Genomic DNA, 27061 nt, shown 5'->3' with positions numbered 1-27061 from the left:
AGGCAGTCCCTTCCCTTAAGTTTTTGAAGAAGATTCAAGAAATCTTAGAACGGCTGAAGCCAAAAGCTCTCCCAAGAACGAAATGCTGGAAAAAAACTCTAGCCTTCATAGGTTCAATTCACCAAAGTGCATAACAGAGCCTCTTGTGAACATCGCTATGCGGATTGTCGTCTCCATGCGTTCTTTCCAAATGTATTGACTTTATTACGGTCACATCAGACGGCTGCCCAGTGAGTTTCAGATCACTAGCTAACATCGCTATTTGCTAAAGAATCAGAGAGGAATATGATGCGAATTGGAATCCTAATCGGATATGCCAATGCCGTAAAATATTTTGAGGGGGTGAATTATTGTAATATATGCCGAGTAGGCTGCAGCAGGAATCGAACAATGAGGAGCAACAACCTCGTTTTATCCACGCCTAAAACTATCGTAACACAATCTTCACGCAAGCAGAAAGAAAAAGAATACAGAAAATCTGAAGGCACTTCCAAGCTCTGCTCACTCTAACTTGATGGTGTAAGGCTGAAGGGGATTGAGTTAGTGAGCTTGGGGACCAAACAGAGGTATATATAGCCAAGCTTCCATCAAGCTTCTGTTGGCTATGTGTCAAGTGTTCCACAGATCATGGTAGAGAACTCCAGAGGGAGTAATGGACCACTCCAGAAGCTCCCAACAAGAAATTAATTAACTGCAGTTGATTTCCGTAATTTTAGGAAATGACTGCAGTTGGTTTCCCAAAAGAAGGAAATGACTGGCAGTTTGTTTTCCGTAATTGATGGCGGCCGTTGGGAGCCGTAAAGGGAGCTTAACATTCTCCCACTTGGTCCATACTTCCAATCTTAATGTCTCATCTTAAAACCCATTGATAATCTGTATTAAGTAATAGATACATGAATCATGGCGATAAGTCCTCTAATGATGAGTATTATCTTCCACGTATTACTATGTATTTATTTCTATCATAATTTGTGGCAACAATTTCTTAATGAATAAACCCTATGTTTATTCTTGGTCCTACGCAGATGAATTTTCTCAAATCAAATTAAAGTGCACATAAATATGAGAAAAACATCACAATAATTAAGAATTTCATTAAAATAACATTGTCCATACAATGAGAAACTACATAATGGAACCAAGTCCCATATTCATTACATGATCCTTGAATTTAAACGGTGGCATGCCCTTAGTCAAAGGATCAACAATCATCAACTCAATGCTGACGTTCTCAAGGACCACTTTCTTTTCTTTAACACGTTCCCTTATAGCTAAATACTTAATGTCGATGTGTTTATTTTGACTCCCACTTTTGTTGTTTTTAGCCATAAAAACAAGAGCTGAGCTGAATTGTCGCAATATATTCTCAATGGCTTAGAGATAGAATTCATAATTCTAAGCCCAAAAATGGAACTCTTAAGCCATACACCATGTAAAGTACCCTCAAAACAGAAGACGAACTCGGCTTCCATAGTGGAAGTGGCAATCAAGGTCTGCTTGGCACTCCTCCATGATACAGCTCCACGGGCTATCATAAAAATGTATCTTGATGTTGATTTGCATGAATCAACACATCCAGCAAAGTCAGAATTTGAGTAGCCAATTACTTCCAAATTGTTCATCCATCTATACATAAGCATGTAGTTTTTGGTTCCTTGAAGGTACCTCATTACTTTCCTTGCAGCTCTCCAGTGGTATATACCTGGATCACTCTGATATCGTCCCAACATTCCCACAGCAAATGCAATGTCAGGTCTTGTGCAAACTTGAGCATACATTAGGCTTCCGATAGCAAAAGCATATGGAATGTTCTTCATTTGTTCCCTTTCAAAGTCGTTCTTTGGGCATTGGTTCAAATTGAACCTATCACTCTTCACAATGGAAGCTACACTTGGTGAACAATCCTTCATCTGAGATATCTCTAAAATTTTATTAATATAGGTTTCTTGAGACAAACCCAAGATGCCTCGAAATCTGTCTCTATGGATCTTAATGCCAATGACATAAGATGCCTCACCCAAATCCTTCATATCGAAATTTTTAGAGAGGAATTGTTTCACCTCATGCAACAAACCCTTATCATTGGTTGCTAGCAAAATGTCATCTACATATAAAACAAGAAAACAGATTTTACTCCGACTGAATTTCAGGTATATACATTGATCCATAATGTTTTCTACAAAACCGAAAGAAGAAATTACATTATGGAATTTCAAATACCATAGGCGGGATGTTTGTTTTAATCTGTATAAGGATTTCTTGAGCTTGCAAACCAATTGCTCACCATCATTAGAGGGGAATCCTTCAGGATGCTTCATGTAAACCTCATCCTCTAGATCTCCATTGAGAAATGCCATTTTCACATCCATTTGTTGCAACTCCAAGTCAAAATGGGCTACTAATGCCATAATAATGTGCAAGGAATCTTTCTTAGATACAGGAGAAAAAGTCTCCGTGTAGTTGATTCCTCCTTTCTGAGTGAATCCCTTAGCAACAAGTCTTGCCTTGTATCTCTCAATGTTGCCCAATGAGTTTTTCTTTGTCTTAAAGACCCATTTACATCTAATGGCTTTTGCACCATTAGGCAACTCAACAAGATCCCAGACTCCGTTACTCTTTATAGAATTCATCTCTTCCTTCATGGCATCGTACCATAATTCTGATTCTTTGCAACTCATGGCTTGTGAAAACAACTCGAGATCATTTTCGGCTCCAATGTTGTAGTCAGAATCTTGCAGATACACAACATAATCATCAGGAAATGCTGATCTCTTTGGTCTAGTAGATCTTCTTAATGTTGTACCATCATTTTCCTGAGAAGTATGTGGTTCAACTCGTTGTTCAAAAGTTCTTGGAAACTCTTGAACTATCTGATCTACTGGAATGTCGAAAACAACTTGTGGAACTTCAACAATTGGTTGTTCAACACCAGTTTGTACTTGAGGGGTGCTGTGAACAATAACCAATCTATCACTTGAGGTGGAAGGTTGAAATTCTGAATGATCCTTCTCAAAAACTATGTTCCTAGTTTGATCGCTCCCACTGATCAAGTCATTTTCAAGAAACTTTGCATTTCTTGATTCCACAATCCTAGTGTTGTGAGATGGACAATAAAATCTGTAACCTTTAGACCTTTCGGCATATCCAATGGAATACCCACTAATGGTCCTTGGGTCCAGCTTCTTTTCTTGTGGATTATATATTCTTACTTCAGACGCGCATATGTCGCAAACTCGGTTTCCAACCTTTCCATAATTCAAATGGCGTTTTAGGAACAACCTTGGTTGGAACTCGGTTTAATATATACACTGTTGTCTTAAGTGCTTCAGTCCACAAGGATTTAGGAAGATTGGAGCTGCTAAGCATATTCTGCACCGTGTTCAATAATGTTCGGTTTCTTCTTTCTGCTACACCATTCTGGTCGGGTGAACCAGGCATGGTGTATTGGGCAACAATCCCATGCTCTTGAAGAAATTTTGCAAATGGCCCAGGTGCTTGTCCATCTTCTGTGTATCTACCATAATATTCTCCACCTCTATCTGATCTCATGATCTTAGTTTGCTTGCCGCATTATTTCTCTACTTCAGCCTTAAAGATCTTAAAGGCATCTAATGCTTCGCGCTTTTTATAAAGCATAAAGAGATACATATATCGTGAGTAATCATTTATAAAAGAGATGAAGTATCTCTGACCAGGTGAGTCCATGTCTGGACTACATATATCAGTATGTATGATCTCTAATATGTCTGAACTCCTATTGGCACCTTTCTTTGACTTATTGCTCTGCTTTCCCTTTATGCAGTCCACAGAAGTCTCAAAATCAGTAAAATCCAGAGTATTAAGTATCCCTTCATTTACCAATCTTTTAACTCTTTTTATGGAGATATGACCTAGTCTCCGGTGCCATAATTTAGAGGAATCTTCATTAATAACACATTTTTTAATGCCAGTGTGAACATGCATTGGATCATAAGTGACATTGTTTTGTAAATTAATGCAGTAAAGACCATTAGACAAAATATCATTCCCAACATAATCAGGTTTATAAAATAGACTGAAGGATGTTTCTGTAAAGTTGAAGGAATATCCAAAATGTATAAGTCTTGAAACTGAAATCAAGTTTCTAGAAAAACTTGGAACATAAAAGGTCTTTTCTAATTCTAAAACAAAGCCACTACTTAAAGTTAAATAGCATGTTCCTATCGCTTCCACATGCGAGCCCATCTTGTTTCCTGATAAGATGCTTTGCTCACTTCCCACTGGCTTCCTTAGGTTTTGCAAACCTTGCAAGGAATTCGAAATGTGAATTGTTGATCCAGAATCAATCCACCAGGTGTTAATATTGACATTAACCATATTAGATTCATAACAAACAAACAATATTGGATTACCTTTGTCCGCAAGCCATTTCTGAAATCTAGGGCATTCCTTCTTCATGTGTCCCTTCTTTTTACAGAAGAAACACTTGGAATCCTTCTTGATATCAGCTTGGGGAGGTACTTTACCTTTCCCTTTCTTATTGGATCATAAGTGACATTGTTTTGTAAATTAATGCAGTAAAGACCATTAGACAAAATACCATTCCCAACATAATCAGGTTTATAAAATAGACTGAATGATGTTTCTGAAAAGTTGAAGGAATATCCAAAATGTATAAGTCTTGAAACTGAAATCAAGTTTCTAGAAAAACTTGGAACATAAAAGGTCTTTTCTAATTCTAAAACAAAGCCACTACTTAAAGTTAAATAGCATGTTCCTATAGCTTCCACATGCGAGCCCATCTTGTTTCCTGATAAGATGCTTTGCTCACTTCCCACTGGCTTCCTTAGGTTTTGCAAACCTTGCAAGGAATTCAAAATGTGAATTGTTGATCCAGAATCAATCCACCAGGTGTTAATATTGACATTAACCATATTAGATTCATAACAAACAAACAATATTGGATTACCTTTGTCCGCAAGCCATTTCTAAAATCTAGGGCATTCCTTCTTCATGTGTCCCTTCTTTTTACAGAAGAAACACTTGGAATCCTTCTTGATATCAGCTTGGGGAGGTACTTTACCTTTCCCTTTCTTATTGGCTTGAGATTTTCCCTTTCCTCGCGTTGCCAGCATTGCACTTTCTCCCAGTTCTATCACCAGTCTCTCTTCCTCTTGAACACACATGGTCATGAGTTCATTAATTGACCATTTATCCTTATGTGTTGTATGAGATTTTGAAGGGTCCGTATTGGTGCGGAAGGGTGTTCAGAATGTAGTGCACCAGGAAGGACTCCGATATTTCAACCTCGAGTTTCTTCAATTGAGCCACAGCGTCCCTCATTTGCATGATGTGTTCACGCACACCTTTCACACTGGTGAGCCTTAGGGATGAGAACTTCATGATTAGGGTGTTTGCTAGTGCTTTGTCTGAAGTGAAGAATTGATCATCAATGGCTTTCAGCAAGTCTCAGACCTTTTCATACTAATCAATGGAACCACGAATACCAGCTGAAATTTTAGTCTTAATGAACATCATGCTTAGGCGATTATATCACTCCCATCGTTCATAAAGCGTGATGTCCGCTATAGTGCTGGTATTAGTGAGTGCCGGTGGTTCATCTTTCCTAATAGCATAGTCTATGTCCATCCACCCTAAATGAAGGAGAACCCTCTCCTTGCAAACCTTATAGTTATCTCCCTTAAGTTCAGGGATATCACAACAAATTTCAGAGATATTTGCAGGTTGTACAACTGCATAAAATTAAAGATTACATGCTTATGTTAAAATTTGAGGCCTAAATAAAATTTCATGCTTTACTAATCTAAATCATGCTTAAAATTGAATCTAATGACATAAAAATTGTCTGTGGACTAAATTTTCAATTCAAGCAGATTCAATTTATTCTTTATGATAGAATTTATCAAATTATTCACTTAATTCATAATTCCAAAGGATATATTATGTTTATAATTCGATATAAATTCTATCTTAGATTTGAACTTTATGATAAAACAATTAATTCATAATACCTGTGGGTAAGTTATGAATATTTATCCTAATTAATTATATAAATATAATAAAAATTCCTGTGGGATAAAATTTATTATATTTAGTATAATTGATTACAATTAATGTCTAAATATTCTTTATGTGATCCTAATCAATCATAATATATAATATTATTTAATTAGAGATGATGTGGCTATTCTCTAATCAATTAAAATTATATGGATCACTAGACATTATTTCTTTTATGCATAAAAATTAACTTGATATGAAAATAATGATAATTTGCATAAACAAAACTATAAAATTCATGCATAACATTTAACGATGGGTCTCGTATTCTCATCCAAAATAGCATGGTTTAATTATATGCAATTTGGATAATTGTTGTGTAAAATTTATTAACTATGCTCGTATTTAATTTGCATGAATCATATTTCCAAATAAATGCCTTAATTCAGAAAATCCTCTAAATATGGCATTTAACCAAATAAAGCATGTCTATAAACACCAAAGCAAAGATAAAAATGCTCTGATATCAAATGATCGTAAAATTACGATTCTATAATGCGGAATAAACACGTAAAAAATCGAAAACTTGAATGCCCAAGAAATCATACCTCCGGCCATTGATGCTACTCACACTCAGATATCAGACTTTCAGCTACGCTTGAGGCAGTCCCTTCCCTTAAGTTTTTGAAGAAGATTCAAGAAATCTCAGAACGGCTAGAGCCAAAAGCTCTCCCGAGAACGAAATGCCGGAAAGAAACTCTAGCCTTCAGAAGTTCAATTCACCAAAGCGCAGAACAAAGCCTCTTGTGAACATCGCTATGCTGATTGTCGTCTCCACGCGTTCTTTTTAGATGTATTGACTTTATTACGATCACATCAGACAGCTGCCCAGTGAGTTTCAGATCGCTAGCTAATATCACTATTTGCTAAAGAATCAGAGAGGAATATGATGCGAATTGGAATCCTAATCGGATGTGCCAATGCCATAAAATATTTTGAGGGGGCGAATTATTGTAATATATGCCAAACAGGCTGCAACAGGAATCAAACAATGAGGAGCAGTAGCCTCATTTTATCCACGCCTAAAATTATCGTAACACAAACTTCACGCAAGTAGAAAGAAAAAGAATACAGAAAATCTGAAGGCACTTCCAAGCTCTGTTCACTCTAACTTGATGGTGTAAGGCTGAAGGGGATTTAGTTAGTGAGCTTGGGGACCAAACAAAATTATATATAGCCGAACTGCCATCAAGCTTTTGTTGGCTATGTGTCAAATGTTCCACAGATCATGGTAGAGAACTCCAGAGGGAGTAATGGACGACTCTAGAAGCTCCCAACAAGAAATTAATTAACTACAGTTGATTTCCGTAATTTCAGGAAATGACTGTAGTTGGTTTCTCAAAAGAAGGAAATGACTGGCAGTTTGTTTTCCATAATTGACAGCGGCCGTTGGGAGCCATAAAGGGAGCTTAACATCCTTGCGTGCCACACTCTCTCCTTCTTTCAAGCCCTTCCCAGGACCCTAGGTGGAAACTGTTCAATAAAAATTGTTATGATTGTACCAATTTGGAAATTCTTGCCACTGAAGGTGGTTATTTAAAAGCTATATTAGGGAGAACTCCGTCAGTACCTCTCCGATGGCTCCGCTGGTATCATTGTCCGTACTCGTCCTTTCCTTCTTGGATTCCCATGGAAAATTTAAGAGTTTTAGAAGTGGCTGGGAGCAGATTGAAAATGTTGTGGCAAGATGAGTCTCAGGTATGCAGATATGTGCGTGTATTTTTTCTTTCACATCTCATTTCAATGTGTAAATGATATTCCTCATAAACAAAATATCTAGGTTTATTCCTCTTTCACATTTCGTTTCAGATTTTAGATGATATCCCTCATAAATCTTTCTGATAGTTGCAGAAACCTGTCCAGCTGCAAAAACTAAATATCTTTTCTTGAAATGTGAACATTGCAGGCGCCTGTCCAGCTGCGAGAGCTAAATATTTTTTCTCCTCTTTCACACTTTCCGAACTCCATAGGGCAGCTGACCCGCCTTGAAAAGATTTTTGTGGGTCATGAAAATCGGATCCTCCCACTCAAAAGCTTGCCGGAGGAATTGTGCAATCTGCACTCATTGAAATGCTTGATCCTACAAAGGTGTTCACAGATGTTGTCGCTTCCTGAGACCTTTGGAAAGCTGACAAACCTTCAGCGCATCAATTTGAATCAGGCTTCCAGTCTAATGACGCTTCCGAATTCTTTTGGAAATTTAACAAATCTCCGCCACTTCGAAATGTCAGGGGCTTCTAGTTGGGAGACGCTTCCCATATTTTTTGGAAATTTGGCAAATCTCCAGCACTTCACTTTGTTGAATGCTTCCAGTTTCCAGACTCTTCCGAGTTCTTTCGAAAATTTAAGAAATCTCCAGCACTTCGAAATGTCAGGTGCTTCCAGTTGGGAGACGTTTCCGAGTTTTTTTGGAAACTTAACAAATCTCCAGCACTTCACTTTGTTAGATGCTTCTAAGTTGAAGCCGCTTCCAAATTCATTTGGAAATTTAATAAATCTCCAGCACTTGGAATTGTCAGGTGTTTCCAGTTTGGAGATGCTTCCGCGTCCAATTTTTTCTGGGGATCTATCGCATGTCAACATTTCCATTCAGTTGTCAGGTGCTTCCAGCATGGGGACAGTTCCGCTTCTGAATTTATTAGGAAATTTAGCACATGTCAACATGAGTGTAAAATTCTAAAATGTCAAAGGTGCTTCTACTTTGGGGACACTTCAGCGTCCAATTTTTTCGGGGGATCTATCACATGTCAATATTAGCATATCAGTTGCTTCCAGTTTGGGGATGCTTCCACTTCCTAATTGCTTTGGAAATTTAGCAAATGTCAACATGAGAGTACAACTGGAAGATGTCGACGGTGCTTCTACTTTGGAGATGCTTCCTCATCCAATTTTTTCAGGGGATCTATCACATGTCAACATTAGCATATCAGGTGCTTCCATTTTGGGGCCGCTTCAGCTTCTGAATTTCTTAGGAAATTTATTAGATGTCAACATTAAAGTAGAATTGGAAGATGTCAACGGTGCTTCTAGTTTGGAGACACTTCCATGTCCAATTTTTTCGAGGGATATATCACATGTCAACATTCTCGTGTCAGGTGCTTCTAGTTTGGGGATGCTTCCGCTTCCTAATTTCTTGGGAAATTTAGCAGATGTCTACATGAAAGATGTCAACAACGCTTCTAGTTTGGAGACGCTTCCGCGTCCAATTTTTTCGAGGGATCTATCCCATGTCAACATTCTCATGTCAGGTGCTTCCACAATGGGGACGCTTCCGCCTCCGTATTTCTTAGGAAATTTGGTAGATTTTCAGATGTTAAGATTGTAGATGTCGAAAATGTCAATGGTGCTTCTAGTTTGGAGACACTTCCCCATCCATTTTTTTGGGGATTTAACAGATGTCAATATTTCCATTAAGTTGGCCGGTGCTGAGGATGTTCTCTGGTTTGTGCAAGTTCTAGCTTTAAATTACATGGTCCAGTATGAAGCTCAAGCTTAAACTTAGAGACTTTACAGGCGAAGTCACTGCTTATTATGTATGTTTAGTTCTCTTAGATTTCATAAAAAAAATTCTCTGTGGGTTTGACTACGCCTAATGGCTGTAAGCTTTGCTTTAGGGAGAACTGTAAAAGGTGGTAGATTTCTAAAATATCAATTTCAGCTTGTCACAGTATTTTAGTTTGGAGATGTTCTGCTTCTAGTTTCTTTGGACATTTAACAAATGTCAACATCAACAGGCCAAGTGCTTCCAGTTTGGAGATGCTTCGTCTCTGAATTCTTTTTTGGAAATTTTACTGGGTTCAACATCTACTTGTCAGGTGCTTCCAGTTTGGAGAGGTTTCAGGTTCGGAATTTCTTTGGGAATTTAAAAAGTATCTACATGGCCATAGATTTCTAGAATGTAATACGACAACTTCGAACCAGTTCAGAGGGGCTTCCACTTCCGATATTTTTGGGAAAATCTAACATTGGAATTAGTTTGGGAATTTAAAAAATATGCCTCTGCAACTATTTCAACTTTTTTCCAGAGTCCAGGTCCGCGCGTTGTGTTCTGATACACTGTTCTGCTATGTTTCATTCTCTTGTGATTTCCTAATGCTGAGGATGATCTCTGGTTTGTGCAAGTTCTAGCTTTTAATTACATGGTTTAGGATGAAGCTCAGGCTTGCACCTATAGACTTTACAGGTGAAGTCACTGCTTATTATGTATGTTTAGTTCTCTTAGATTTCATTAAAAAAAATCTCAATTGGTTTGACTACGCCTAATGGTTGTAAGCTTTGCTTCAGGGAGAACTGTACAAGGTGGTAGATTTCTAAAATATCAATTTCAGCTCATCACGATATTCTAGTTTGGAGATGTTCTGCTTCTGGTTTCTTTGGACATTTAACAAATGTCAACATCAACTGGCCAAGTGCTTCCAGTTTGGAGATGCTTCGTCTGTGAATTCTTTTTTGGAAATTGTATTGGGTTCAACATCTACTTGTCAGGTGCTTCCGGTTTGGAGAGGTTTCAGGTTCGGAATTTCTTTGGGAATTTTAAAAGTGTCTACATGGTGTTAGAAAATATTTAGGAAATATAATTTTCGTTTTTGCCGAGGGGAGAGGCAGAGAGTTATGACTTTTGCGAAGCTAGGTTCGCGCACCGGGAAGTTGATTTCGCGGATCTACCTTCGCGCACCGCGAGGCTATTTCCCAGACTTGGATTTCGCGCACAACTATTTCGGAGTCTTAATGAATACTCACAACAAAAATAACAAGATATGTTTGGAGCAACACACTAAAACTTATTATTCATTTCTTAAACATGAAAATACATTTACATGAGACTGAAAGTTACAACATTTAAGCTTACGTGGAATAACACACAGTGAAACAGAGTAACTGTTGTTTTCACGCGCCCACCAAAAATTGCTCCACCATTTTCTCCACAGAGACTTGCACTCTTTTCTTTTTTTTTGCCCTCTTACTCTCTAACCTCTCTACACTACCATCAAAATGAATTTTACATTCATATTTAACTCAACATACAATTTTACATTTAATTCATGACAGAGAAAAATAATTAATGTGATGTTGTTGTTGAGTGTGTTCAGAATCACGCAGGTGTTTTTGGAGTGTGGGCAAAGGTTGCTGAATGAATGCTTGCCCATATCTGTTTACCAAAGTACATAACTTCTTTAAATGCCTTTGCTGAGTTTCTAAATGGTTCGCGTCTGGCTTCAGTCCTTCTATCTTCAAGCAGAGACGCAACCTGCAAAAATACGTCTGATAGATATGGTTGCTGTCAAACTGTTTATTGCGGTGGTTGGGATTATTATTTCCAACACTTCCCCTTAATCACAACTGCCGCCATTGACAATTCCCAAACAGTTTCTGAGATAAACAAAACTTTCACCTGCCAATGGCTTTGTGAAGATATCAGCAAATTGTTCCTGTGACCTGTAGTGCTGCAACACAATTTCATCATTGTTAATCAACTCTCTAATAAAATGGTATTTAGCATAAATATGCTTGGTCCTTTTGTGGAAGACAGAATTATTTGACAATGCAATTGCTAAGGTATTGTCGCAGAAAATATTTGTCACGCCCTCTTGGTCACGACAAAGATCCCTCAACATCCTTCTCATCCAAACTGCCTAACACGTTGCTGCTGCTGCTGCGACATATTTAGCTTCTGCTGTTGACAGTGACACTATTGGCTGCTTCTTGGAGGCCCATGAAATGGCTCCAGAACCAAATGAAAAACATATCCTGACGTGCACTTTCTGTCATCGACACTACTTGCCCAATCACTGTCAGTGTAACCAACCAACCTGAAATCACTGGCTGCTGTGTACAAAATGCCATACTGTTTTTTCCCATTGACATACCTCATAATCCTTTTCGCTGCTTGCCAATGTGTCTCTTTGGGTGTCCCCATGAACCTTGACACCAAACTTACTGCATACATTATATTTGGCCTAGTGGCGGTCAAATACATCAGGCTGCCTATCATGCTTTTGTATAATGTCGGATTGACATTGTTGCTACAATCTTCTTTGCTCAACTTCAACCCTATGACAGTTGGAGTTGGTGCGGACTTGCTGTTCTGCATTTTAAACCTCTCCAAAATTTCTACCACATACTTTGCTTGAGAGATAAAAATGCCATTTTTTGTTTGCTTCACTTCTATGCCCAGAAAATATCTTAGCAATCCCAAGTCAGTCATTTCAAACTCACTCTTCATGACTTGTTTAAAATCAGCGATGAGGAAATCATCACTGCCTGTAAAGATCAAATCATCTACATATAAGACGACAATGAGAATCTTACCTTCGCTCTCTTTGATGTAGAGAGTAGGCTCACCGTCACATTTGTCGAAACCATTGTCCAACAAGTAAGCATCTATCCTGTTGTACCATGTGCGCGGTGCTTGCTTCAACCCATAAAGAAATTTCTTCAACCAATATACTTTGTTTTCTTGGCCTTCAATCTCATAACCAGGCGGTTGCGCAGCATACACTTCCTCTTTCAGCACTCCATTCAAGAACGCTGACTTCACATCCATTTGATACACTATCCATTTATGTTATGCGGCAATCACCACAACTGCGCACACTGTCTCCATCCACGCAACGGGCGTGAACATCTTCGCATAATCTCTTCCATTCTGCTGCTTGTATCCTTTGACAACTAGCCTTGCTTTGTGCCTTTCAATCTTTCCCTCAATGTTGCTTTTGGTCTTATAGACCCACTTCACTCCAATAACATGTTTTTCTTTCGGAAGGCTCACTAACTCCCATGTGTCATTCCTTTCTATTGCTTCTATTTCTTCCTCCATTGCCGCAACCCATTTTTCTTCTTTCACTGCATCTTCAAAGTGGATTGGATCATCTACATGACAAAATAATGCAAATAAGGAATTCAGACCTGCGCTACTATCAACTTCATCTTGCTCATAGATTACATTTAAATTTCTGAATTTTGGCCTTCTTGTGCTTGCTAAAGATGGGCTTCATATGTCACTTGTTGTCGCACTTCACGGTATGCTTGGAGAAGCACTTGCTTGGCTGCACGACAATGTCCTATTATTTGTTGATGGCATTGCTTGTTGTCTGCTTTGCTGCGCTTGAATAGGAGTAGAGGGAGTCACTGTTGAGGAATTACTTGTTGTTGTTAATTCCTCTCTGTCCTCATGTGGTATGCATGCTTTGACATTGACTGTCTTTTCTAAACTTCCATCCCATGCTTCCTCTTCTATGAACTGCACATCTCTGTTGATTATGACTTTCTTGGTTAATGGATTGTAGAGTTTGTATGCCTTGGATTCATCACTGTATCCAACAAATATGCATTTCTCCCCCTTGCTGTCCAACTTTTTTCTCAACTCATCTGGGACATGTGCATAAGCCACACATCCAAAAACTCTCATGTGAGTGACACTATGCTTTCTTCCACTCCATGCCTCTTCAGGAACAATGTTCTGGACGCTTTTGGTTGGACATCTATTCAAGATATATGCTGCACAAGCGACAACTTCAGCCCAATAGTCATTTGGAAAATGTTTTGCCTTCAACATACTCCTTGCCATCTCCATAATGGTCCTATTCTTCCTTTCTGCCACACCATTTTGCTGCAGTGTATATCTTGTTGTAAATTGCTTGTGAATTCCATGCTCCCTGCAAAATTGAAGGAAATCATTTGAGATGTATTCTCCACCTCTGTCAGTCCTAAGGACTTTGATGTAGTGTCCACTTTGCTTTTCAACAAGAGCCTTGTATTGGCGAAAGTGCTCAAACACTTCACTTTTCTGTTTTAGGAGAAAGACCCATGTCTTCCTTGTGTAGTCATCTATGAAGGTCAATACATAATGACTGCCACCAATTGATGGTGTCTGCATTGGTCCACATAAATCTGAGTGGACAATCTCCAAAGGTGCCTTTGCCCTCACTGACTTTCCTGCTGGAAATGTTTCTCTATGTTGCTTGCCCAAGATACATCCTTCACATACGCTGTCTGGTTTTTCTATGAGTGGTAAACCCTTCACCATGCCTTTCCTATGCAGCAAATTCAAACCTCCAAAGTTGAGATGTCCAAATCTCAAGTGCCATAACCAGTTTTCATCTTTTACCTCTGCTTGAAGGTTTACTTGTGTGATAGCTGCCTCTTTTCTTCCATCTTCTTGTGAGTTCATAGATAGTTGTGCTTGTGCACCTTCTTTCTACAAATATGATATTATTTTTAGGGGAAACATTCTATTTTCTGTCATCTGAACCTTTGCAATCAACTATCTACTTGGAGGCCTATCCAAAATTGTGCACACATCATTTTTGAAGAAGACATTGTAGCCTTTCTGCATGAGCTGTCCAACGCTCATGAGATTATGTTTCAGACTGGGGACAAAGTAAACATCAGAGATGTATTTCTTATCCCCCTTCTTTGTTAGGATATTAACTCTTCCTTTTCCCATGACAGAGACTTTGCTATCAGTCCCTAATGTCGCTTCAGATTTCACACTTTCATCTAGATCAGAAAACATTTCTATGTTTCCTGACATGTGGTTGCTACACCCTGAATCTAGATACCATATATCACTATGTTTTTCTTGTGGTACATTACAAGATAAAAACATACTATCATGGTTCTAATTTTCTCTTGTGAAATTTATGCTTGGTTTGTTATTAATGTCATATTGCTCCTTTCTACATTAATTTGCATAATAACCATACTTCTTACTGTAATGACATTGAACTTGAGATTTATCATACCTCTGACCTTGTGCTTGATTTGGCTTGGGCCTTGATTTGGATTTTGATTGCTGCCTCTTCCATTTGAGCTTGAAAGGCTGCTTCTTCCACCTCTGTGTGGGCTTCTTCCTCTTCCTCTAGCATATGATCTTCCTCTGCCTCGACCTTGACCAAATGATACTTGAGTCTCGAAGGCATGCTCCAATGAAGAGTTTGCTGCTCTGTTCAGTCTATGTTCACGAGAAATCAGTGATGCATTAAGCTCATCCACTGAAAACTGTGAGAGATCCTTTGTCTCTTCTATGGCCACAACAATGGCCTCAAACCTTGCAGGCAAACTTCTCAAAACTTTCTCAACTATTCTTCTTTTCTCAAGTGTCTCACCATGAGACCTGATTTGAGTAACCAACCCACTTACATGTGTAAAAAACGAGTCTATATTATCAGACTCTTTCATACTAAGTGTTTGAAAATATCTCCTCAACATTTGCAGCTTTGTTGTCTTGACTTTTGCCATGCTTTGGTATGCTGTCTGGAGGGTGTTCCATGCTTGCTTGGACTTCGTTGCTGCTGCAACCCTTGGGAAAATACTTTCATGAACTGCTTGAAAGATATAAAACAGGGCTTTTGAATCCTTCTTCCTGTTGTCCCTTAACACATCTCTTTATTTTTAAGATAAGCCATTGTATGGTGCTGCATCGGCTGGTTCTCGAAAACCATTCTCTACCAAATCCGAAATGTCTTGAGAAGAAAACAGGGCCTTCATTGTAATGGCCCAATAATCATAATTTTTTCCATTAAACTGATGTATTTGAGGATTAGTCAAACTTGTGCTTGATGTTGCCATTTCTAAGCGTAAAAAAAACTTTCTACTTGGTAAATATGTTAAAAAACAATGCGCCCTAGAAAACAATTTTCACTATAAGTAAAAACACTTGTTTTTACACTAACAAAGTTTAACCTGCTTTGATACCATGTTAGAAAATATTTAAGAAATATAATTTTCCTTTTGGCCGAGGGGAGAGGCAGAGAGTTATGACTTCGCGAAGCTACTTTTGCGAAACTAGGTACCTTCGCGCACGGCTAGGCTATTTCCCAGACTTGGATTTCGCCCACAGCTATTTCAGAGACTTAATGAATACTCATAGCAAAAATAACAAGATATGTTTGGAGCATTAGTATTCATTTCTTAAACATGAAAATAAATTTATATGAGACTGCCGCTCATTCACCAAGTAAAATAAAAGTTACAACGATTTAAACTTACGCTGAATAACACACAGTAAAACAAAGTAACTGTTGTTTTCATGTGCCCACCAAAAATTGCTCCACCATTTTCTCCACAGAGACTTGTGCTCTTTTTTTTAGCCCCTCTTACTCTCTAACCTCTCTACACTACCATCAAAATGAATTTTACATTCATATTTAACTCAACATTCAATTTTACATTTAATTAACGACAGAGCAAAATAAAAGTTGCTTCTAGGGCAAAAGTTGCTGAATGAATGCTTACCAATACATGTTTACCAAAGTACATAACTTCTTTAAATGCCTTTGCTGAGTTTCTAAATGGTTCGCGGCTTCAATGCTTCTATCTTCAAGCAGAAAGGCAACCTGCAAAAATACCTCTGACAGATATGGCTGCTGTGCTGTTTATGGCGGTGGTTGGGATTATTATTTCCAACAGATGGCAATAGATTTATAGAATGTAATACGACAACTTTGAACCAGTTCAAAGTGGCTTCCACTTCCGATAATTTTTGGGAAAATCTAACTTTGGAATTACTTTGGGAATTTAACAAATATGACTCTGCAGCTATTTCAACTTTTTTCCAAAGTCCAGGTCCGCGCTTTGCGTTCTGATACACTGTTCTGTTGTGTTTCATTCTCTTGTGATTCCTAATGCTGAGGATGATCTTTGGTTTGTGCAAGTTCTAGGTTCAAATCGAAAATAATATAAGATTCAGATGGTTCAGCATGAAGCTCAGGTTTGCACCTAGAGACTTTACAAGAGAAGTCACTGCTTATTATGTACGTTTAGTTTGCTTAAATTTTATAAGAAAGTGTTCTTAGTTGGTTTGACTACGGCTAATGGGTATAAGCTTTGCTTCAGCAGGAACTGTGTATGACAATCTCATGACCGAGTTCACTGTATGCACTAAAATTGCAATAAGTTAACCATCAGCCCTGGTATTTGATCCCGAACAATAGTTTACCAATATTTTGCATGCTGCATTGCCAAGTACATCACTTCAAGAATTGTCGGACGATAATGAATGCTTCGGACGATAATTGGCAGAAATGAAAGTTGAGCAATATCAAGAGTTTCTACCTAAAGAAGCCAACAATTTCATTCAGTTCCAGGGTATTTGTCATGCACCATTTTTTGTGCTTTTCCATTCAAATAAACTCTGTTCCATTTTGAAATATTATTTTGGGGTTCTCTGAACAGAATTAGAGTAAGTAATGCATGATGCATGAGTCATGTACTGTAAAATGTAAAATGAGAACTAAGTACAAAATGATCAATTTGTCAAGGACTTCAATAGTTTACTTAACCCTCATAGCATCAATTTGGCAGGAGATATATAGGGAGGGCACCAACTAACTATTTTTAAGACAACAGATTAAAGTGACTAATTTTTGATGAATTTTAGTAGTCCTTTAATACTCATTGCATTGCATCCTGTGACAGGAGATATACAGAGACGGTACCCACAAAATATATCTCGTCGGTCCCTCCCTTGGGTTGCCTGGCTGTAGCGAGAACTTTAAATCTAAAGCAATTCATAAACAAAAGGATCGGGAAAACTGAATGCTTGGAAGAACAGAACAGGTGGCCATTACTTTCAATTAAAAACTAAAATCAGTTTTGGCGAGCTTGATGCATCCTCTTTGATCTCAAGCTTGTTTGCGGGGATATCTATGAAGTGTTCACTGATATCGTATACGATCCTTGAAAATTCAGAATCTTCTTTTAGAGTTTGGCCCTTTTCTATGGTTCTTGATGACACAGTGGATGATACCCTGTATATTGATTGACAGTGTTTGAGACACCTGGAATATCATGTTGTGAAACGGGATTAATAGGGGCTGGTCCGTGTAATGGCATCGTCCCCTTCATTTTTTTTCCCTATGTCTCTAAATATGTGTTCCGGAATGGCGTTCACCATACAATGCAAAAGGTTTAGGAGATCGTTGGTTGATTTTATTGATGATGAAATTTGTCATTTTGTTTTAAAAATTGAGGTTGTTTTTAAAGGGAAAATTAAATAATTTTTTCTCCTCGAATTATTTTAATTTGTAAAGAATAATTTGATGATGACAATCAAGTTTGGCTTGGCTTATAAGACTGAAAAAACGTAGGGGATCACCTGGATTTTAAATTGTGGGGAAAATGCTATTCATTTTTTTAGCCTTCTCTTGTGACCATGACAAAGTCTTAATTGTCCAATATCTTCAATGCTCGCTGGAAAATTAAAAAAAAAAACGATAAAAATACACAACCACAAATATATTTAAGAATAGTTTTATTAAATCATTCATTAACTTAATGAAGATGCCAATTATATTTTTTAAATCAAATGACATAGCAAGTCATTCCTGCAACGTTTCCTTGAATGTTGTTTTCTATTTATTTCTTTCTTTAATCTTGATACCTTTTTTTTAATGTTGTTTTCCATTCATTCCCTTCTTTAATTTTGATATGATCAAATCTACAATTCAAATTAAATTTTGAAAGGTATCTTGTTATATTCAAACAATCATTTTTTATAACTCTAAACTTTGTACACAGTCTCATTCAACACACTTCCCTTCTCTAATCTTGATTGTTCAAAACAATTTTTGAAAATTATTTTGCTATAATCAAACAATCATTTTATTTAACTTCAAACACCTAAACTTCATCTTATCTTATTTATAACTTTAAACTTTGTAGAGAGTTGCATTATGCACCCTTTTTCAATTCTAGTATTACATCATAAACACCTAATCTTCATCCTATTAGATATATGTCTAGCCACTCATGAACTTCTCTATCATAAATACCTAAATGAATTTCATCTTATTAGCAACTTATGAATTATCTTTTTTATAACTTTAAACTTTGTATAGAGTTGCATTTTGCACCCTTCTTCAATGTTAGTATTACATCATAAACACCTAAACTTCATCTTATTAGGTATATGTCTAGCTGCTCATGAACTTGTCTATCACAAAGGACATCATAAATAATTAAATTTCATCTTATTAGTGGCTCATGAACTTGTCTATTAACTGTTGCTTTTCCATGTTACTTATATCTAGGATAGAATCGTAAATTAATGACGCTACCAAACAAAGCATCACAACAAGTCTACTTTGCACAACATAACAATATACAACGGTAAATCTATTAGTGCACAAAATATACACAATTTTATACAACAACCCAACTTTGTCATATTAATAAATCTGATAATACAACAATCTAGGGCTTCCGTACCAGGGACAATGGCTCTCAAATATCCACTAGTATAAGAATACAAAATAAAAGATATATTGATGATCTAGCTGATGCAGTCAACAATCAAACTATTTTTTTGTATCATGTACATTGTGAGTCCTTTGTTTCTATCCTACAACACCCACGTCTATCAATGCACCAACTCATTTAGGCCACTGAACTCGTCTATCCAAAATTCCCTCTAGTTGATCATATCTCCATCTATCATCAACAAATGGGGTCTTCATGCTCACTAGTTGCTCCTTCATCCTTCAAGGAAGCAACACTTTAAGACTTTTTCCCACTACTACTCCTCGACTCTTTTGGGACTTGTGTTCTCACTATAGTCTTCACACGTTGCTCCAATGAAGACTAACATAGGGTAAGAGGGCTACCACCTATCAGCATCACATATCACTTCTCCAAAAATGAACATGGGATGCCAACAACTACTCCTGGTTGGCCAGACCATAAGCTCCTCCAAATTGCCTCCTCTAGCAACCACCTTAGTCCATCAAGGTGTTGCACTTAGGGCTCAGAATTGGGCACTTTCACACTGCCCTTCAACAAACCTTAAATTCCCAATACAATATGAAACAACTTGTCCAACCTAAGACCTTATCCACCTAGCATCAATTCAACTTTAATACATCAATCACATACCTTTTGACTACCCCTAAACTGCTGTATGTTTTTCTTATTCAAAATGACTTATTAGGGATTCTAACAACCACTAGTTAGCCCTCTTTAATTATCCAAATGACCCTTCAACAATTGTGGCATAATTTCCTTCTCTTACTGTTGTACCTTTCTGGATTATAGGGCTAAATTCCAACCCCTATTCTCACACAACAATACTATGTTCACTAAGGAACATGACTCAACCCTCATGTCCAAAATCCTATACCAAATGCAACCCTAAACGATACTGCCATATGCCACAAACACCTTTCCAACCAGCCTAGATTTGTCCCTTGAGGCCTCGGCCTACCTCTGCTCCTACTCAAACCCTGGAAACGATATGAACAATGTTAAATTTTCATATTGTTCTATGTTGTATCAATTATTTTAGCTCAAATCAATACTTCAATTACAAATATTTCCAATTACAATTAGTCTTTCCATTCATAAACAATAATTGAATATAGAACAATAAATGCAATGACAACAGAGACAGTCAACACATCAACAAGAGACACTACGATTAGTCAAAAATCCCACAAGGGGGAAACCCTTTGAAATTCTTCTTCTATTAGATTTCCATCAAATGTTCAGCAGAGAGTACAATGATCTGAATACAATATCATCAACAAAGCAACCCAATAACATTCAGAAATATGTTTCTAGCATCAGAATATATGAGAGACAACTTTTCCCATCTACGGACAATTGTGGTCAACTTCGGTCAACGATCAATTTCAATCAAACTTCCCAGTCGCATGCATGAGGAGATGTGCGAGTGACCAGAGACTTCCAGTCGCACCTTTGATGCCTGCAAGCCATCTACTCTGGTCAAATTTTCCATGTGATGTGTTTGCGACTGTAATCCAAAAACCATAAAACATATGCGAGCCTCGGACCCTATAATTTCAAACTTTTGCGAACTTTTATTGTCGTCCCTGCCTCAGACTTGTGAAATCCAATCAATGAAGAAGAGAAGAAGAATATGCTTGGTGATGTCCAAAGGAGATTGAGGTCACTTTTATTTATATGCTTCCAAGGGTGTTCAATTTTCTTTAGGTCTCACCTTGTCCAAATGTGCATATGTGGGCTTTTCTTCATAAGTACACTTTCCCTTGTTTGATTTGAGTCATCTTTAGGTTGATTTTGGTCCTCTTGAAAAGAGTAATTCAATGAAATCATCATATCCATTAAATTAGTTTTCCAAAGTGGACTTTTACCATAGTTTCATATTTTAACACTTCCTCTCAACTAGCGAGAATTCCACCTGTTAATATCTGACCATTGATCAACCTGTCATGAATATCATGTCATCGTATCATGTCCCATCTCTACTCAAATATATCTGCTAAAACATTCTTGAATCTAAAGAATAAGAATCGCCAGGGAGATAACGCTACCACCCTCTACTTCGTCGAAGAGCATATCTCAATCTGAAAACACATCGATGAGTACATCTCAACTCAGAATCTCATGGGGAGCTAAATATCTCCAACCCCATGTCGAAAAATAGGTGATATAGGGGAGCACATATCAACCCATCCTATTGCCTACAAATCTTCCCAACAATGACCCTAAAGAGTCACGTGGTAGAACACCTGCATCATAATATGAGCATGGGAGAGATACCTGACTTACCAAAAGGTAAGATCACATGCCCCCAAGGCTCCTCAACCCATTAGCCAGACCAGGAGGGAAAATCCAAACAAGCATAATTTGTGGGTATGATGCCAACTGGGGCATACTCTGCACAAACCAAGATAGTGTAGTAACATCTCTAACAATATGAGTAATAGATAAGGGCGTTACCCTATTTTCTAGAGATCCCTCAACCCCAAGAGCCCTTTATCTCAATTACACACCCTAGGACCTCAAATAGGGGGAAAGAGTTGGATCAGTGTCCTCTATCAACGATGCCCCTTATCAGGAGGGGTCACATCCATCCGTCCAAGTTTCTCTTTGAACACCAATAACTTCTCTTTCGACAAAGCCTTGGCAAGAATATCTACAATCTGCTCATCTGTTAATATGTGATGAAGTCTAACGATTCCTCTTTGCACCATGTCTTGAATGAAGTGATATCGAATCTCTATGTGCTTGGACTTGTCATGAAATACATGATTCTCTGCCAAATGGATCCCACTCTTGTTCCCATAATATATCACTATAGTATCTAAGAGCTGCTCAAATAGCTCTCCAAAGATCTTCCTCAACCAAGCTGCTTCGCAGCTAGCCATGCTAGTGTTAATATATTATGCTTCGATGGTACTCAACCATACATACTTTTGCTTCCTTCTCATCGAATATATCATGGCATATCCAAAGCTAAAACAAAATCCAGACATACTCTTCCCGTCGACAATGTTTCCTTCCCAGTTAACATCGGTGTATCCATGAAGTTGGACATCTATGGCAGAATATCTTAGACCAAGTGTGGTCATCCCATGCAAATATCTCAAAATGTGTTTGGCAACGATCCAATGTGCACGGAGAGGTTCAGTCATGAATTGACTCAATGTATTCACTGCATAGCATGTGTCCAAATGGGTGTTCACTAGGAACATTAGAGCCCCAATGAACTATCTATACTTAGTTGGATTCGCCAAAGCGGGTCTTCCAGCTTCTCCACGTAACTTGTTGAAGTTCATTTCCATCGATGTGGGTAGTGACTTGCATTCTATCATTCCAAATATTTCCAACAACTTCACAACATATTTTCCTTGTGAGAGGAAATTATCACCGGGCCTTTTCCACACTTCAAGGCCTAGAAAGCAGTGCATGAGCCCAGGGTCCTTCATCTTGAATTCAAAGGCTAGCTCCCTCTTATGCTCAATCATCAGGGGCTCACTTCCTGTCAAGAATAGATCACCAACATATAAAACCAAAATTAACGGCATACCTTGGACTACCTTGAAGTAGAGGTTGGGATCAACATTGCTTCTTGTGAATCCCAACTTCGCCCAATAATTGTCTATGCAGGCATACCATGCTTTTGGGGCTTGCTTCAAACCATACAATTCCTTTTTCAACCTGAAAACATTTGTCTTTCTATCATATACTTCAAATCCCTGTGGCTGCTCAACACACACTTCTTCTTGTAACAAACCAGGAAGGAATGCATTCTTCACATCCATTTGATGAAGGGTCCATCCTTGACTTGCGAAAAGGGAAACTATCGAATGAATGGTTGTATATCGAGCCACAGGTGAAAATATATCATCATAATATTCTCCCTCTTTTTCGGATAATATTTGAGCCACGAAGCTTGACTTCTATTTCTCAATGCTACCATCAACTCCATGCTTGATCTTGAATAACCACTTTGAATTCACCATGGATTTCCCCTTTGGCCTCGTCACAACATCCCATACACCATTCTTCATGGTTGATTCATATTGTTTAGCCATAGCATCTTTCCAAACTTGTTCCTTGGCAGATTCTTCGAATGTGGGAGGTTAAACTTGAATCATAGTGCTCATGGTTGCAACATATCCCTGGTACCTGCATGGCTTCTTCCTTTCTCTAGACGATCTTCGAACGGGAACTCGTCTCTCATCATCCTATAATGTGTCTCGAAGCCAAAATGGCCTCTTCTGGTGGGAGCATCACATGGAGGAGGATCTAAGGGATCAATGGGCCCCATGGGATCATAAACAATATTTGTCTCATATTTGGGCACAAAAGGACCATCTAAAGTATCCATATCATAATTCTCCTCAGGAGGAGGAGGCGGAGAAAGGTTCCTGGCTTTTCCAAGGGCGGCATATTCATCGAATGTAACATGCTTGCTAATCTCAACCTCCCTTTTACCAAGAATATATAGTATAAATGATTTATAATTTTCATAATATCCAACAAACATACCTTTTCTTCTCAAGGATTCCAACTTGTTTCTTTTTTCCTTTGGCACATGAAAGTATATGGGGCAGCCAAATATACGAAGATGACCAACATCGGGCTTTACACCTGTGAATACTTGCTTGGGGGTATTTTGTCCAATTCTTGATGAGGTACCCTATTTTGGACATATAAGGAAGAATTTGTTGCTTCTTGCCAAATTAACTTCGACAAATTTTGATCATAGAGCATGGCATGGGTAACTTCTATAATGGACCTTCTCTTTCTTTCATCCACTCCATTTTGTTCGGGAGTATAGGGCATAATTGTTTCTTCCATGATTCCTTCCTTCTTGAAAAAATCAATGAACTCCTTTGATGTGTACTCTCGACCATTGTCGGACCTGAATATTTTGATTTTCTTCCCTGCTTGATTTTCGATCAATTTTTTTAACTCCTTGAACATTTTGAAGGCTTCATCCTTACGCTTCAAATAATATATCCATGTCTTTCTTGAGAAGTCATCAAAGAAGGTGATATAGTAGAGATGGCCACCAATAGAATGAATGAGCATCATACCACATATGCCAGAAAGGATGAGATGGAGGATGTCATTTGACTTGTTCTCGCTAGTGGGGAATGGTAACCTTGTCTTCTTTCCAATGGCACAAATTGGACATACTCCATCGAGATGGGCTTGAACCTTAAGAATCCCTGAGACAATTTCTCCAATTTCGAAAGATAATCATAATGTAGATGGGCCAATCTTTGGTGTCATAACTCGCTTAGATGATTAGTATCATGGACCAATCCTAGGAGTGGTCTTCCAGTGACCCTGTAGATTCCTTCATATCTTGATCCTAATGTGAATGCATCTCTAATAGGTGATATTAGAGGCTAAGTAAGAACCTTTCCCTTGATGAAGGAAACCCTTTTCCCTTTGTCTTCCAAAGTATATATTGATACAAAATTCTTCTTCAACCCTAGCACATACATCACATCATGGAGCAACATAGATTTTCCTGAATTTAAATGAAAGTTGACGAACCCAAAACCTTTAACAAGATGAGTGGAATTGTCTCCAAGTATGATTTTAGAACTTGACTCCCTCTCTTCCAAATTAGAGAGAAATTCCTTATAACTAGAGAAGTGATGAGTGGCCCCACTATCAACCAACCAACTATCCCATGAATCCGGATGAGATGAACTAGTAAGGGAAAAAACAAGAATATATCTAGATTGATTCGCAACATGCCTTTCATACCCGGAGAATTTTGACTTCTTTTGAAGATGACGATCTTCTTCATGATCACTTGGAGCATCTCTTCTTCTTATTTCATGTATTCCATTGTGATCATTCCTTCGATCATCTATCCTTCTTTGATAATTGAACATGTTGTTGTTGCTTCTAGTATTATAGCATGGTCCATTGTTCTTCTCGAGGCAATCTCGAACATAGTGAAATTTCTTATGATAATTGTAGCATTCAATATGCAAAAATTCCTTCCTTATATGAGGAGGAAGCTTTCTTGAAGTTGATGGAACTCCTTTCCCTTTCTTATTCTTCTTTCGATGAGTGATGAGTGTAGCGGGCTCTCCTTCCTCATGATTTTGAATCCTTCTTCTTGATATCATCCTTGATTCTTCTTGAGTGAGGTTTCCAACAATTTCATCGAATGATGGGAGGAAATTATTGTTACTTATAGTAGTAATATATGTTTCCCAAATAGGAGGGAGACTTCATAGTGTCATAATTACCAATTCCCCGCCAGGCACAAATTCCCCAACTCTTCGTAATTGATCTCTAAGATGGGATATCATCATTATGTAGGATTACACAAACTCTTGTTTGTTCATATTTATGTCTTTGAGTTTATCTTTCAAGGAATTTATTTCATTCAAATGGTTGACTTCATACATGTTAGTTACCTTATCATACATGTCCTTACACCTTCTCAAGTTTCCAACATATACAAGTAAATTATCTTGTGAACCATCAACTTTTATTTGCTTTGCTTTTAACTCACCTTTCTTGTGATTTTTCTTAACATTAGCGGAAGCATTCTCTAGAGGCTCAGGTAATTTTCATTGAATGTAGTCCAAAACATCATTGTTATCAACTATGTTCTCCAACTTGACTTTCCATACAACAAAATTGATTGAGTCACCCACCTTCTCATTTTCCTTGAAGAAGGAAGACATATTAACTTGACTAGATTGGATCGTTCAACGTTCCCAAAGATGTTTTCTTCAATGTTTGTCTCCTTTTGGGATTTTCCGTCACCTTAGCTCTGATACCATGTTAAATTTTGAGATTGTTCTATGTTGTATCAATTACTTTAGCCTAAATCAATACTTCAATTAACAACCTTTCTAATTACAATTATTATTTCCATTCATCAATAGTAATTGAGGATAGAAAAATAAATGCAATGACAAAGGAGACAATCAACACATCAACAAGAGACACTAGGATTGGTCAAAGACCAGGGAAAAACCCCACAAGGGGGAAAAGCCTTTGAAATTCTTCTTTTATTAGATTGTCATAAAATGTTCAGAAGAGAGTATAATGAGCCCAATATAATATCATTAGAAAAGAAACCCAATAACTAATTCATAAATAATTTTCCAGCCTCAAAATATATCAAAGACAACTTTTCCTATCTACGGTCAACTGCAGTGAACTTCGGTCAACAGTGAATTTCAGTCAAACTTCCCAGTCGCATGCATGAGGAGCTATGTGAGTGACTGGAGGCTTCCAGTCATGCCCTTGATGTCTGCAAGCCAATAGATGTGGTCGAATTTTCCCGGTGACATTCCTACGACTGTAATCCAAAAACCCTAAAATAGATGTGAGCCTCAGGCCCTGTAATTTTAGAATTTTGCGAGCTTTTATTGTCATCCCTGCCTCAGACCTGTGCGAGCCAATCAATGAAGGAGAGAAGAAGAATATTCTTGGTGATTCCAAATGAACTTGAGGTCACTTGTATTTATAGGCTTCCAAGGGTATCCAATTTGCTTTAGGGCCAACCTTGTTTAAATGTCCATGTGTGTTTTTCTTCATAAGTACACTTTCCCTTGTCCGATTTGAGTAATCTTTAGGTTGATTTTGGTTCTCATGAAAAGAGGAATTAAATGCAATCATAATCTCAATCAAATGATCTTTCCAAAGTGTAATTTGATCGTAGTTGCATATTTAACAAACAGACTCTAAACAAGCCTCCTTTCTTGCCTCGACCTCCCTTCTTGAGCTATGGTCCACATCAAATTGATAT

Source organism: Pinus tabuliformis, chromosome 5_2 (genome assembly GCF_031772625.1).
Source record: "Pinus tabuliformis cultivar Carrire ecotype Pingquan chromosome 5_2, CPIR1, whole genome shotgun sequence".
NCBI lineage: Eukaryota > Viridiplantae > Streptophyta > Pinopsida > Pinales > Pinaceae > Pinus > Pinus tabuliformis.
This window is presented reverse-complemented; position numbering follows the sequence as displayed.